Below are 16502 nucleotides of genomic sequence, written 5' to 3'. Positions count from 1 at the left end.
GTGCTGAATTCTCTCAGCTTTTGCTTGTCTGTAAAGCTTTTTATTTCTCCTTCATATTTGAATGAGATCCTTGCTGGGTACAGCAATCTTGGCTGTAGGTTATTTTCTTTCATCACTTTAAGTATGTCTTGCCATTCCCTCCTGGCCTGAAGAGTTTCTATTGAAAGATCTGCAGTTATCCTTATGGGAATCCCCTTGTGTGCTATTTGTCATTTTTCCCTTGCTGCTTTTAATATTTGTTCTTTGTGTTTGATCTTTGTTAATTTGATTAATATGTGTCTTGCGGTGTTTTGCCTTGGGTTTATCCTATTTGGAACTCTCTGGGTTTCTTGGACTTGGGTGATTATTTCCTTTCCCATTTTAGGGAAGTTTTCAACTATTATCTCCTCAAGTATTTTCTCATGGTCTTTCTTTTTGTCTTCTTCTTATGGGACTCCTATAATTCGAATGTTGGAGTGTTTCTTATTGTCCTGGAGGTCTCTGAGATTGTCCTCATTTATTTTAATTCGTTTTTCTTTTTTCCTCTCGGGTTCATTTATTTCTACCATTCTATCTTCTATTTCCCTAATCCTATCTTCTGTCTCCGTTATTCTACTATTTGTTGCCTCCAGAGTGTTTCTGATCTCATTTATTGCATTATTCATTATATATTGACTCTTTTTTATTTCTTCTAGGTCCTTGTTAAACCTTTCTTGCATCTTCTCAATCGTCTTCAGTCTATTTATCTGTGATTCCATTTTGATTTCAAGATTTTGGATCATTTTCACTATCAATATTTGGAATTCTTTCTCAGGTAGATTCCCTCTTTCTTCCTCTTCTGTTTGGTTTGGTGGGCATTTCTGCTGTTCCTTTACCTGCTGGGTATTGCTCTGTCTCTTCATCTTGGTTATATTGCTGCGTTTGGGGTGACCTTTCAATATTCTGGGAATTTGTGGAGTTTTCTTTATTATGGAGTTTCCTCACTGTGGGTGGGGTTGTATCAGTGGCTCGTCAAGGTTTCTTGGTTAGGGTGGTTTGTGTTGGAGTTCTGATGGGTCGAGGTGGATTTCTTCTCTCTGGAGTGTAATGCAGTGACCAGTAATGGGTTATGAGACGTCAATGATTTTGGAGTAACTTTAAGCTGCCTTTATATTGAAGTGCAGGGCTGTGTTCCTGTGTTGCTGGAGAATTTGCCTGGTATGTCTTGCTCTGGAACTTGTTGGCCCTTGGGTAGTGCTTAGTTTCAGTGTAGGTATGGAGGCATTTGATGGGCTCCTATTGATTAATGTTCCCCGAATTCAGGGATTGTCTGATGTTCTCAGGATTTGGACTTAAGCCTCCTGCTTCTGGTTTTCAGTTTTATTTTTACAGTAGCCTCAAGCCTTTTCCATCTATACAGCACTGATGATAAAACATCTAGGTTAAAGATGAAAAGGTTCTCCACATTGAGGGATCCCCAGAGAGGTTCATTAAGTTACATGGAGAAGAGAAGATGGAGGGGGTAGTTAGAGGTAACTGGAATGAGATGAGATGGGATCAAAAGAGGAGAGAGCAAGCTAGCCAGTAATCACTTCCTTATGTGCACTCCACAGTCTGGACTGCTCAGAGATATTCACGGAGATATACAGGGAAGAGGAGAGGGAGGAAGTAGACAGAGGTGGCCAGGAGGATAAAAGAGGGAAATGAAAAGGAGAGAGACAGATCCAGCCAGTAACCAGTTCCCTAAGTGTTCTCCACCATCTGCAACACACAGATTTCACAGAGTTGGGTAGAGAAGAGAAGGGGGAGGGAAGAGACAGAGGCCACCTGGTGGAGGAAAAGGAGAGTCCAAAGAATAAGAGAGTGGTCAAGCCAATAATCTTGCTGTCAGGTAAAATTGGGTACTGAAGATTGGGTTTTTTAAAGTACAATATTGACATCAAATACCAAAAAGCAAAGATTAAAAATCTAGAGTAGAGGTTGGATTTTCAAAAATACAATACTAAAGAAAAGAAGAAGAAGGAGAAGAAAGAAAAGAAAAAAAAAAGCCACAAGAATTATTAAACTACAACAACAACCACAAAAAGACTATATACGGCGTTTGCTTCAAAAATAGGGTGTTTTTTTTTAGAAGTAATAGTAACTTATAAAAATAAAAATTAAAGGAGAAATAGAGGACTTAAAAATTTAAAAAGGTTAAAAAAATGAAAACGAAAAGAAAAAACAATCACCCAACAATATCAACAACAACAACAAAAATGAATGATCATAAAAATAGTAAAGATATATCTGGCCCTTTCTCTGGTGTTGTGGGCAGAGTGGGGTCACTTCCAAGGCGGTTCCCTCTGTTTAACTTCTTCTGTTTTCTGGTCTCTTCAGTGTCTGATTTCCACCCTGACACGGGGGAGCAGTGGTGGACACTTTTTTTTGTTTGTTTGTTTTAGACTCACTTGTTCAGTCACGCTGTGGGGAGGGAGGGATGCTGCAAACAAATAACAGTGGCATGTGCTCGCAGTGTCTCAGCCCCACTGGGCCTGCCCCTGCTCGTGGCGCACACCACTCAGGCTCTATGTTGCTCCACCGGGAACCATCTGAGGCCGGCCCTAGGCTGCATGCACCTCTCCGGTCTACGTCGCCCAGGCTCGGCGTTCAGGTAGCCCTTAGAGGCACAGGTTCGGTTTGGCCTGCGTTTTGTGCCCTTCCCAGGTCCGAGTAGCTCGGGTGTTTGGCGATCGCAGTCACTGTGACTTATCACCTTTCCCATCTCTGCTGCTCAGTTTTCTGGGTGTATCACTGGTATCCCTACTCTGGCAGATGGTGACAGTCCAGAACCCCAAGAAATCTTAGTTAGCAAAGAAGCCTGCTTGCATTTTTGTAGGTAATGTCCCTCTTGGGCTGCGATTGGCCCCTTCCAGCCCTTACAGCTTTGGCTTCCTGTCACTGGAGGGGGATGGTCTGCGGCTGACTATTTCTGTTCCATTCTTTGTTCTGTGCGTGGTCCTGGTGGTGTCTTATGTTCAAGCTTTTCGCATTCATAGCTATCCCACAGTCTGGTTTGCTAGCCCAAGTTAGTTTGCTATGGTTATGGGTGGGGTGTTCTGGCCTGAATCTTACGAAGCACTGAAGCCCGCGCCTCCCGCACCTCCCTGCCCAGCCCCCACTTGCTAGTGGCTAATGCAGGTGTCTGCACTGCTTCTCCACTGGGGGAGTTACTGTTGGGCTCATAATCTGCTGGTTTTAATTATTTATTTATTTTTCCTTCCTGTTACGTTACCCTTTGTGCTTCCAAGGCTCACCACAGACTCGGCAGCGAGAGTGCTTCCTGGTGTTTGAAACCTCTCTTAAGATTCCCTTCCTTGGACAGAGCTCCCTCCCTACCTCCTTTGTCTCCTTTTTTGTCTTTTATATTTTTTCCTACCTGTATTTGAAGACAATGATCTGCTTTTCTGGGTGCCTGATGTTTTCTGCCAGCATTCAGAAGGTTTTTTTTTTTTTTAAATGGAATTTACTCAGCGTTAAAATATTCTTTTGATGAATTTGTGAGAGAGAAAGTGGTCTCCCCGTCCTATTGCTCCGCCATCTTAGGACCACCCAGAGAGATCTTCACGACCCAGATAATCACGATGGTGTGATCACTCACCTAGTATCAGACAGCCTGGAATATGAAGTCAAGTGGCCTTAGCATTACTACCAAGAAACTAGTGGAGGTGATGGATTTCCAGTGGAGCTCTTTCAAATCATGAAAGATGATGCTGTGAAAGTGCAGCACTCAATATGCCAGCAAATTTGGAAAACTCAGCAGTGGCCACAGGACTGGAAAAGGTCAGTTTTCATTCCAAGGCCAAAGAAAGCTCAAACTATGGCACAGTCGCACTCATCTCTCATGCCAGTAAAGTCATGCTCAAAATGCTTCAAGCGAGGCTTCAGCAATACATGAACCGTGAACTTCCAGATATTCAAGCTAGTTTTAGAAAAGGCAGAGGAACCAGAAATCAAATTGCCAACATCTGCTGCATCCTCGAAAAAGCAAGAGAGTTCTAGAAAAACATCTATTTCTGCTTTATTGACTATGCCAAAGCCTTTGACTGTGTGAATCACAATAAAGTGTTGGAAAATTTTCAAGAGGTGGGAATACCAGGCCACCTGACCTGCCTCTTGAGAAACCTATATGCAGGTCACAAAGCAAATGTTAGAACTTGACATGGAACAACAGATTGGTTACAACTAGGGAAAGGAGTATGTCAAGGCTGTATATTGTCCCCCTGCTTCTATAACTTATATGGAGAGAACATCATGAGAAAGGCTGGGCTGGAAGAAGCACAAGCTGGAATCAGGATTGCCGGGAGAACTATCAATAACCTCATATATGCAGATGACAACGCTTTTCTGGCAGAAAGTGAAGAGGACTTAAAGCGCCTCTTGATGAAAGTGAAAGAGGAGAGTGAAAACGTTGGCTTCAAGCTCAACATTCAAAAAACGAAGATCATGACCTCTGTCCCATCACGTCATGGTAAATAGATGGGGAATTGTTGAAACAGTGTCAGATATTATTTTGAGGGGGCTCCAAAACCACTGCAGATGGTGATTGCAGCCATGATATTAAAAGACGCTTACTCCTTGGAAGGAAATTTATGACCAAACTAGATAGCATATTCAAAAGCACAGACATTAATTACTATGCCAGCAAAGTTCTGTCTAGTCAAGACTCTGATGTTCCCAGTTTTCTTGTATGGATGTGAGAGTTGGACTGTGAAGAAAGCTGAGTGCCGAAGAATTGATGCTTTGAAACTGTGGTGTTGGACAAAACTCTTGAGAGTCCCTTGGACTGCAAGGAGATCTAACCAGTCCATTCTGAAGGAGGGCAGCTCTGGGATTGCATTGGAAAGAATGATGCTAAAGCTGAAACTCCAGTGCTTTGGCCACCTCATGCGAAGAGTTGACTCATTGGAAAAGACTCTGAAGCTGGGAGGGATTGGGGGCAGGAGGAGAAAGGTACAACAGAGGATGAGATGGCTGGATGGCATCACTGACTCGATGGACATGAGTCTGAGTGGACTCCGGCGGTTAGTGATGGACAGGGGAGCCTGGCGTGCTGTGATTCATGGGGTCTCAGAGAGTCGGACACGACTGAGTGACTGAACTGAAATGACCTTAAAATGTAAAGGAAGAGAGCAGGCCCATTGGAGCTATTTTGAACCCATTGGGAAAGTAAGTTGGATCCCTGCCTCACAAAACACCACCATAGCAATTAAGACACATACAAAGAACCAACAATGAAAGAAAAACTTGACAAATTTTATAACAATTTCTGAGAGTGAATATCTTACTTTATAATCGAGGTATTATGCATTTTTAAAGATTTGTTAGTTTAAGGCGGACAGCAACATGATAGAGGGATTCAGTGTCTCAGGGGCTTCCTTGGACAAAATTCACTCCATTTGAGGGGCCCTGGAATATGTTCTGTACTCAGAACAGGCAAGAATCCTGAAAACACAGAGCAGCATGTGGTGGTGCTAGTGGGTATTTTTTCACTGAATCAATTATTCTACCATGACACACAGAAGAAACCTAGATGCTAGGAGGGGGAATCTCCAAACCTATCTTCAAAGAGGAGGCCTTGCTCCCTTGAATAGTGTTGCGTGAAACTACGCTTGGGAAGGGAAGAGGTGTGCCATGAATATTTTGTCTGCAGAGAACAAAGTGCTGTGTAGAGACGTTGTGCAAGCTCGTCCCAGGACACGGAGTAAAAGGACACAGTGACCTGATTCTCAGCCCTGCTCTTGGGGCATCAGCACTGTCTCCATCTCTGACATAGGGTGAGGCCCTCACAGGTGTCCTGGAGAGTATGGGCACATGACCTGAATCTGTCCAATCTGTGTGTTCCATCCTCCCTGGCTACCATGATGGGCTCAGGATTTGGGCAGTGACCAATCGGGGCCCAGGGCCAGGACTCAGGCTGCAATCAAGGGGAAGAGGAGCTCTGGTTCTGCTGGAAGGGGCGGGGCTGGTGAGGTCAGTCTACAGCAGTGAGAGGAGTGTGAGGTTCGCCTGGGGCAATTGGCGACCTTTCTGCTCCCATCAGGGCAGAGGCACCAGCTTGAGAATGAGGGCACTGCTGAGCCCACGATTTGAGAGCGCTGGCTCCTGCTGTGGTCCTTAAGCTCCACCTCAGAACGGAGGGAAGTGGTCTGCCTAGGAGTCCTCCTGCTTATCTGTGAGCTTGTGTAAAAACACTGGTTTTCCTGTCCAGCGGGCTAAGTGGAGACCCTGCAAAAGCAAGTGTGTGGGTTTTGACTGGCTTCAGGAAAGAAACACCAGATGGCACTGGGAGACTGCAGTCTAATCTGGATTCAGGGGATATCTCTTGAAAGTGAAGGGACAAGTCCTTCTGCTGTGTCCGACTGTTTGCGAACCCGTAGACTACAGGATCCATGGAATTCTGCAGGCAAGAAAACTGGAGTGGGCAGCCTTTCCCTTCTCAGGGGATCTTCCAAGCCCAGGGGTCGAACCCAGGTCTCTGCATGCAGGCAGATTATTTAGCGGCTGGGCCACAGAGAGGCCAAAGAATATTAGACTGGGTATACTGACCCTTCTGAGGCTGACCAGGATTTCCTGACCCAGGAGTCAAACTGGGCTCTCCTGCAGTGCAGAAGGATACTTCACCAGCTGAGGTGTCAGGGAAGCCCAGTATCTCTTAAGACCAGCTACTAATTGTAGGATTACCCTAAAGAGTCATCACAGGTTTAAGGTAGCAACCTGCTAATGTAGCAATTGATGTCTTTATTCTAGAAGACAAAACTGGGGCTCTAAGAAGGGAGTAACTCAGCTATAGCAAGGAAGTGTGTACCCAGACAAACCCCGAAGTTCCTGCTGTTAGAACTCAGGGAAGCCACGTGGTGAAGCTTGTCCGTGTGACAGGGGCTAAAGCACCCAGTCAAACTGGGTGCTGTGGGGACCTGACTTGGTAAATATCCTCTGGCAGCTCGGAGATTCACAAAATCAGTTTGCACTGAAGAAAGGAATGACACCTCCCTTCATCCACCCCACCACATCCTCTGGGTCCTCCCACACCTTACTCCCTTTCTCTTGCTTTCTGAGGAAATTAGAGTCATGCTCATGTGACCACACTAACTGTCCAATGCTCACAGGCTACCCCTGGAGCTGCTAAAGGAGTGGCCAAGAAACGTTGACCTGAGTATCATTCTTTCCTTTGCACCATTGTGGCCCTCGGCCACACTTGCACACCAGAGGCTTTTTCTGAGATGCGCAGGGACCTTCCTTCAGTTTGCAACAAGTTGTATCCACTGCTGTCCTTTCAATGCCTCCCTTGACACTCATCTCATGTGCTTCTTTGCCTGCATGGCTGGCCACCTGGCTGCCATGGGAGGGACAGAGCTGACTGTGAATACAAAGATCAGATCTGACAGCTGGGATTATGTGTATAAAGGACCTGATTATTCACACTGTAAAGGCTGAAGTAGGCTCCAGGCGTCCAGAACTAGGGCTTGGGCCAAAGTGACTCAACAGGCATTTGGGTGCCAGGGGAGTCTTCTGGCTCTAGTGGGGATGGGGCGAATTTCTTGAGGTTCTGAAGGACCATTGTGTGCAGGTTCACGGTGCATAGAGAAGACAAGGTATAGTTTAACCTGGAGATGATCGCAGCTCATGGCTGAGCCAGCTGCCTTCTTGAGGGTGGGATGTGGGGCAGAGGAAGAGACCCAGGTCTCCTCGCTTGTGTGGTACCCGGGGCATGTTGACACCAGACTAAACACTTACACGGTGACGACCGTCGCTGCTGTCTGCAATGGGTTTACACTGGCATGTGTCTTCATCTGAGAGGTCAGGCCATCTCGAACTACACTGGCCATGAGCATGGCCTGTCCACCCTCACATGTTTCTTCTCTTCCTTACTGAACATTCATTTCCAAGCAGGTTTTTGGGCCATAGGATGTTGGGTTTTCTCTAGCTTTGTCCAATGAGGAACACTTTTTGGTCATTGGTGTTCATTTTCCAGCTCTCACTTTTGGCTTCTGTGAATTTGTTTGTGGAACAGGAAGAGCTCCGCATCTCCCTTCTGGCTGAGATGTCACATTTATAACAGCAATGCATACCTGGAATGTTCGGACCACGCTTGTCAAAAGGGCTTGGTTTTGCAGATGACATCCTGAAAGTAACTGCACTGTCCTTTCAGTTACCCAAAGGCTACTTCAAATGAAATAAAAGAGAATTCTCAAGTTTAATCTTACAATATGTTCAGTTCAGTCGCTCAGTCGTGTCCGACTCTTTGCGACCCCATGAATCGCAGCACTCCAGGCCTCCCTGTTCATCACCATCTCCTGGAGTTCACTCAGACTCATGTCCATCAAGTCCGTGATGCCATCCTGCCATCTCATCCTCGGTCGTCCCCATCTCCTCCTGCCCCCAATCCCTCCCAGCATCAGAGTCTTTTCCAATGAGTCACCTCTTCTCATGAGGTGGCCAAAGTACTGGAATTTCAGCTTTGGCATCATTCCTTCCAAAGATATTCCAGGATTGTTCTCCTTCAGAATGGACTGGTTGGGTCTCCTTGCAGTCCAAGGGACTCTCAAGAGTCTTCTCCAACACCAGAGTTCAAAAGCATCATTTCTTCGGAGCTCAGTCTTCTTCACAGCCCAACTCTCACATCCATACGTGACCACAGGAAAAACCATAGCCTTGACTAGAAGAACCTTAGTCGGCAAAGTAATGTTTCTGCTTTTGAATATACTACCTAAGTTGGTCATAAATTTTATTCCAAGGAGTAAGCGTCTTTTAATTTCATGGCTGCAATCACCATCTGCAGTGATTTTGGAGCCCCCCAAAATAAAGTCTGACACTGTTTCCACTGTTTCCCCATCTATTTCCCATGAAGTGATAGGACCAGATGCCATGATCTTCGTTTTCTGAATGTTGAGCTTTAAGCCAACTTTTCACTCTCCACTTTCACTTTCATCAAGAGGCTTTTTAGCTCCTCTTCACTCTCTGCCATAAGGGTGGTGTCGTCTGCATATCTGAGGTTATTGGTATTTCTCTCGTCAATCTTGATTGCAGCTTGTGTTTCTTCCAGTCCAGCGTTTCTCATGATAGAGTCTGCATATAAGTTAAATAAGCACGATGACAATATATAGCCTTGATGTACTCCTTTTCCTATTTGGAACCAGTCTGTTGTTCCATGTCCAGTTCTAACTATTGCTTCCTGACCTGCATACAGATTTCTTAAGAGGCAGGTTAGTTAGTCTGGTATTTCATTCTCTTTCAGAATTTTCCACAGTTTATTGTGAGCCACACAGTCAATGGCTTTTGTATTGTCAATAAAGCAGACATAGATGTTTTTTCTGGAACTCTCTTGCTTTTTCCTTGATCCAGCAGATGTTGGCAATTTGATCTCTGGTCCCTCGCCTTTTCTAAAACCAGCTTGAACATCAGAGAGTTCACGGTTCACGTATTGCTGAAGCCTGGCTTGGAGAATTTTGAGCATTACTTTACTAGCATGTGAGATGAGTGCAATTGTTCGGTAGTTTGAGAATTCTTTGGCATTTCCTTTTTTTTTTGGAATTGAAATGAAAACTGACCTTTTCCAGTCCTGTGGCCACTGGTGAGTTTTCCAAATGTGCTGGCATATTGAGTGCAGCACGTTCACAGCATCATCTTTCAGGATTTGAAACAGCTCAACTGGAATTCCATCACCTCCGCTAGCTTTGTTTGTAGTGATGCTAAGGCCCACTTGACTTCACTTTCCAAAATGTCAGGCTCTAGATTAGTGATCACACCATTGTGATTATCTGGGTAGTGAAGATCTTTTTTGTACAGTTCTTCTGTGTATTCTTGCCACCTCTTCTCAATATCTTCAGCTTCTGTTAGGTTCATACCATTTCTGTCCTTTATCGAGCCCATCTTTGCATGAAATGTTCCCTTGGTATCCCTAATTTTCTTGAAGAAATCTCTAGTCTTTCCCATTCTGTTGTTTTCCTGTATTTCTTTGCATTGATTGCTGAAGAAGGCTTTCTTATCTCTTCTTGCTATTCTTTGGAACTCTGCATCCAGATACTTATATCTTTCCTTTTCTCCTTTGCTTTTCGCCTCTCTTCTTTTCATAGCTATTTGTAAGGCCTCCTCAGACAGCCATTTTGCTTCTTTCCATTTCTTTTCCATGGGGATGGTCTTGATCCCTGTCTCCTGTACAATGTCACAAACCTCATTCCATAGTTTGTCAGGCACTCTAGCTATCAGATCTTGGCCCTTAAATCTATTTCTCTCTTCCACTGTATAATCATAAGTGATTTGATTTAGGTCATACCTGAATGGTCTAGCGATTTCCCCTACTTTCTTCAATTTAAGTCTGAATTTTGTAATAAGGAGTTCATGATCTGAGCCACAGTCAGCTCCTGGTCTTGTTTTTGTTGACTGTATAGAGCCTCTCCATCTTTGGCTGCATAAAATATAGTCAATCTGATTTCAGTGTTGACCATCTGGTGATGTCCATGTGTAGAGTCTTCTCTTGTGTTGTTGGAAGAGGGTGTTTGCTATGACCAGTGCATTTTCTTGGCAAAATTCTCTTAGTCTTTGCCCTGCTTCATTCCACACTCCAAGGCCAAATTTGCCTGTTACTCCAGGTGTTTCTTGACTTCCTACTTTTGCATTCCAGTCCCCTATAATGAAAAGAACATCTTTTTTGGGGGTTAGTTCTAAAAGATCTTGTAGGTCTTCATAAAACCGTTCAACTTCAGCTTCTTCACCATTACTGGTTGGGGCATAGACTTAGATAGCTGTGATATTGAATGGTTTGCCTTGGAGACGAAAAGAGATCATTCTGTCATTTTTGAGATTGCATCCAAGTACTGCATTTCAGACTCTTTTGTTGACCATGATGGCTACTCCATTTCTTCTGAGGGATTCCTGCCTTCAGTAGTAGATATAATGGTCATCTGAGTTAAATTCACCCATTCCAGTCCATTTTAGTTTGCTGATTCCTAGAATGTCGACGTTCACCCTTGCCATCTCTTGCTTGACCACTTCCAATTTGCCTTGATTCCTGGACTGACATTTCAGGTTCCTATGCAATATCGCTCTTTACAGCATCGGATCTTGCTTCTACCACCAGTCACATCCACAATTGGGTATCGTTTTTGCTTTGGCTTCATCCCTTCATTCTTTCTGGAGTTATTTCTCCACTGATCTCCAGTAGCATATTGGGCACCTAATGACCAGGGGAGTTCCTCTTTTGGTATCCTATCATTTAGCCTTTTCATACTGTTCATGGGGTTCTCAAGGCAAGAATACTGAAGCGGCTTACCATTCCCTTCTCCAGTGGACCACGCTTTGCCAGACCTCCCCACCATGACCCTACCGTCTCGGGTTGCCCCGCAGGCATGGCTTGGTTTCGTTGAGTTAGACAAGGCTGTGGTCCTAGTGTGACTAGATTGACTAGTTTTCTGTGAGTATGCTTTCAGTGTGTCTGCCCTCTGATGCCCTCTTGCAGCACCTACCATCTTACTTAGTTTTCTCTTACCTTGGGCGTGGGGTAACTCTTCACGGCTGCTCCAGGAAAGCACAGCCACTCCTCCTTAACTTGGATGAGGGGTATCTCCTTACCACCACCGTTCCTGACCTTCAACGTGGGATAGATATGTGGAGAGTCAGAAAAAATCCCCTGGAGAAAGGAAAAGTTACCCATTCCAGTTTTCTGGCCTAGATAACTCCACAGACTTTAAAACCCATGGGATTGCAAAGAGTCTTACAAGACTAAGCACCTATAAAGTTCCCTCTCTGCCAGAAAAAAAAAAAATCGTTTTTTCTATAATTTCAGTGACTGGCATTGATTGCGGACACCCAAAGAATGGGAAGAAGTGGAGAAAGAAGAAGACTAAATGTTGTCAGGTGGCGGAAGGCGAAATGGGGAGTGCTTGACATGAATTTGCTGGGAAGTCGGAGGATAGAATGAGAAGGTACGTATGAAGGCATTGGTGATGGTTACACAGCACTGTGAAGGCCTTAATATTCCCAAATTGCATCAATTAAAGTAAATTTTACTAACAGAAACCTAACAGAGAAAAAAATACATAAAGCCATAAAAAAATAAAACATCACAAGACAGCTATACACATACGAGATGCAAATAAGCTCAGAGTAGGGGCACTCAAGCTGCCCTGGGTGGGGAGCGAGTTGATGGCATCTACAGGAAGCAGGCAAGGACGGAGGCTGCAGAGCCAACCACTCCCCTGGACAAGGTGTTTCCAGAAAGGGCTCCAGGTCTCTGTCCAGAGGGGGGGCCCATTCTCCCTGCAGGGGTGCATCAGTTATCGTGGGCATCTGGGTCTTGGGCAGGAGCCGGGGCAGGCTCTCCCTGCAGAGGCGGTAACTCATGCTCTGTCTCGGGTTCTCCTGCCAAAGCCTGAGCAGGTACAGTTGCAGGTGGAGGTGGATGTTCTCTCTGAGGGGGTGGGACATCGGTGCCTGTGGCTGGGGGTCCTGCAGGCACAGAGGTCCGATATGCCCAGTGTGCTGGCCAGTACCCAGCTGGCTCGGTGTCTGGGAAGGGAAGTCTCAGGTCTCGATGTCCCCTCAGTGGATCCCTGGATCCTGCACCTGTAGTAGCCACAGCTGTAGGGACAAGGCTTGGAAGTGGAGTCTGGTTGTAATGAGAGGCCAGTGCTGGAGCTGTGAGAGAAGAGAAGGTTAGCCATCACCAGCATTTTTATGTGTGTATACGGGGACAGAAAGCTTCCCAGATAACCGCAAAGAATACCCAGCATAGGATGCACTCTGACTGAATTGTGAAAGATGGATAGTGTGAGGCCAGCCTTTGTTCCAGGCCCAGACCCAGCTCTGGGGGACTCCTCCCTGTGTAGCTCAACACCCCCTCCACACACACTCACATGCAGAGCCCCAGCCTCCTCCCCTCTGTGCTCTGCCATGCTGGGCTCCAGGTCCTCCTGCTGCCTCAGAGGCAGGGTTTCTCGGGGCTCAGGGTCAGAGCCGGGTGTGCTGAGCTCCATGGCAGCCTGAGACTGGGCCCCGGGGTGTGTCCTGAGTGGTGTGTGTGGAGCAGGCTTTCCCTTCTTCCTCTTCATTCCCACTTGGGCTGATCCCTCCATGGGCATGCTCACCTGGAGCCTGGACTGGGCCTCACGAGCAGTGGGGTGGTGATCCAGCGCCTCCCTCGGGGAGGTGAATGGGGTGCCCCCCTCATTGGTCACATCGACTGGGAAGCTCTGAAATGACCCGGACCACCACCCAGCACTGCCTGGAGTCTACTGAGCTGGGCCTGACCTGTATGGCGGCTGCTTCTGCCTGCTCGAAATTCTGCTGCCAACAGAAACATGTGTCTGCTCAGGTACCCACCCTGGACGAAGGAGCACCCCTAAGGGCTTGGAGTCTTCCTGGGCAGCCGGTGCTTCCTGGACTCTTCCAATCCCACCCAGCCTTGTGTCCCCTGGGGTGTGGACACACCCAGCCCACAGACTTGTGAGCCACATCTGCAGCAGCTTGCTTGAGGCAGAGATACCCCAGGAAACCCCCATGCACACACACAGGGAAAGGACTCAGGGTTACCCAGGTGGGATGGGAGAGGGGATCTGGCCGGGGCTGGAGCTCCCCTGTTACGTTTCTGTTTTTAGGCAAAGGGCCAGAAGCCTCTCGGGGGGCGTCCTGAGGCAGCACCAACTGCGTTTCCACACATTCAGCCGGTGAGCTCTCCCGAGTTCCGGCCTCTGGGAAGGGGCAAACAGCAAAATATCCTGGCTGTTCACGAACTTGCTGGGGGCTCCTCTGCGCTGTGAAGCCTGGATATCTGGTTTCCATGTTCTGTTGGGTTCTGTTGCCAGGAAGTGACATCATTTCCTGGGTTTCCTGCCGGGGTCTGTTACACAAAGCCCCCCAAGGGAACCTCTGCGTTTCTGTCTGTTCACCCATCCCCTTAGGCCATGTGCAGGCACAGTGACACGCACACCCCTCACCCCACAGCTTTTGAAGGCTTGGGTGCAGCCAGCGCCTGAGCTCTGAGGACCCAGCTCTTTCAGACAGGCTCCTTCTTATCTGTGATGTGGCCCTTGACAAGCCATTTGCCTCTCAGGGTTTCCCTAGTCTCTCCATCTGCAGAGTGGGGTCTATCTCTCATCTAATGCCTTGGTCTGTCAGCCTACAGCACCTACATGCCTTTCAACCTGGGGCTGGTATCACAAGGAGCTTGTGCCCTGGGACTTCCCAAAGTCAAGATTCAATAAATGGCTGACCTAGAACAAAATGGGGGCAGAAACAGGCCTGGATGGGCTCTGGGACCTCAGAAAGGCACTCCCCTTCCTGCCTATTTTGAGACCCAACACTCCCGCTTCCCCCAAAGGAGGACTGAAAGGAAGACTGGAAGGTCACCTTCTCTTATTTAAAAGAGGACCCAGCTTTCTGGTTGTCCTTCTTCCATTGAGATTTTGTTTCAAGTGCCCCATCTCGGCTTCCGTGGTGGCTAAGCCTATAATGGCTCCCTGCATTCTTCTCCCTTACTCTCATAAGCTTGGGTCATTTTCCCACTTCTGCAGTGGATGGGCACTGTCACCGCTTCTAACTTTCAGATAGGTTTATGAAAAGGCCTGTAAACTCTGCTCATCTCCTCTCTCTTGTTCAGTGTCTCTCTCTAGAAATGCCTTTCTTTTCCTTTTGAAATTCAGTCTCTGTCTTCCTTTTTCTCTTTCTCTGTCTCTCCTGTGGATGGATGGATGCCATTGAATGCACATGGATATTGTTAGCTTAGGGATAGGTTTTAGGGATAGGTTAGAGTGAGATCAAGTGTTTAGGTTGGAGTTGGTGCTAGGGGATGGGGCAAGGGTGGTGTGTTTTTTCTTGGAGACTTGAGTGCTGTTTGTCCTTAGTCTATTTTACATAGGAACCGCTTATCAGATACATCACTTGCAACTCGTCTCTTATGTTCAGTTTACCATCTTCTTGATTTGTGAAAGCGTGATTCCCTGGTGGCTCAGTTGGTAAAGCGTCTGCCTGCAATGTGGGACCCTGGTTTGATCCCTGGGATGGGAACATCCTCTGGAGAAGGAAATGGCAGACCACTCCAGTACTCTGGCCTAGAAAATTCCATGGATGGAGGAGCCAGGTGGGCTACAGTCCATGGAGTCACAAAGAGTCGGACACGACTGAGCCACTTCACTTTACTTGTGATTCACACACAGATTTGTAGTTTCAACACCACTAAAGATTATGTGCGGCTGCAGGAGGGCCGAGAGGAACTACTCCACGTTCAAGGTCAGGAGGGGCGGCCCTGATGAGACACCCCTCGTCCAAGGTAAGGAGCAGTTGCTGCGCTTTGGTGGAGCAGCTGTGAATAGATACACCATGACCAAGGTAAGAGAAACCCAAGAAAGACAGTTGGTGTTGTGAGACGGCATCAGAGGGCAGACTCATTGAGACCATAATCACAGACAACTAGCCAATCTGATCACATGGACCACAACCTTGTCTAACTCAATGAAAATAGGCCATGCCATGAGACCCAAGGCAGACCGGTCATGTTGGAAAGGGCTGACAGAATGTGGTCCACTGGAGAAGGGAATGGCAAACCACTTCAGTATTCTTGCCTTGAGTACCCCATGAACAGTATGAAAGGGCAAAATGAGAGGATACTGAAAGAGGTCGGTTAGTGCCCAGTAAGCTAACTGGGAAATCAGTAGTGAAATAACTCCAGAAAGACTGAAGGGATGGAGCCAAAGCAAACGCAATACCCAGTTGTGGATGTGACTCACGAAACAAGCCAAGTCCGACGCTGTAAAGAGCAATATTGCATTGCAACCTGGAATGCTAGGTTCAGGAATCAAGGCAAAGTGAAAGTGGTCAAACAGGGGATGGCAAGAGTGAACACTGACATTCTAGGAATCAGCGAACTAAAATGGACTGGGATGGGTGAATTTAGCTCAGATGACCATGATATCTCCTACTGTGGGCAGGAATTCCTTGGAAGAAATGAAGTAGCCGTCATGGTCAACAAAAGAATCTGAAATGCAGTACTTGGATGCCCTCTCAAGAACGACAGAATAATCTCTGTTCCTTTCCAAGGCAGACCACTCAATATCAGGTAATCCAAGCCTATGCCCCAACCAGTAATGCTGAATAAGTTGACGTTGAACGGTTCTATGAAGACTTTCAAGACCTTTTCGAACTAACACCCAAGAAAGTTGTCCTTTTCATTCTAGGGGACTGGAATGCAAACGTAGGAAGTCAAGAAACACCTGGAGTAATAGGCAAATTTGGCCTTGGAGTACGGAATGAAGCAGGGCAAATAATAGAATTTTGCCAAGAGAGCGCACTGGTCATAGCAAACAGCCTCTTCCCACAACACAAGAGAAGACTCTACACGTGGACATCATCAGATGGTCAACACTGAAATCAGACAGATAACATTCTGTGCAGCCAAAGGTGCAGCCACACACTATTCATGGATTGTGCAGAAATAAGACGGGGAGCTGACCGGCTCAGACCATGAAGTTCTTATTGCTAAAATTAGACTTAAATTGAAGAAAGTAGGAAAA

Source organism: Ovis canadensis, chromosome 12, assembly GCF_042477335.2.
Source record: "Ovis canadensis isolate MfBH-ARS-UI-01 breed Bighorn chromosome 12, ARS-UI_OviCan_v2, whole genome shotgun sequence".
NCBI lineage: Eukaryota > Metazoa > Chordata > Mammalia > Artiodactyla > Bovidae > Ovis > Ovis canadensis.
This window is presented reverse-complemented; position numbering follows the sequence as displayed.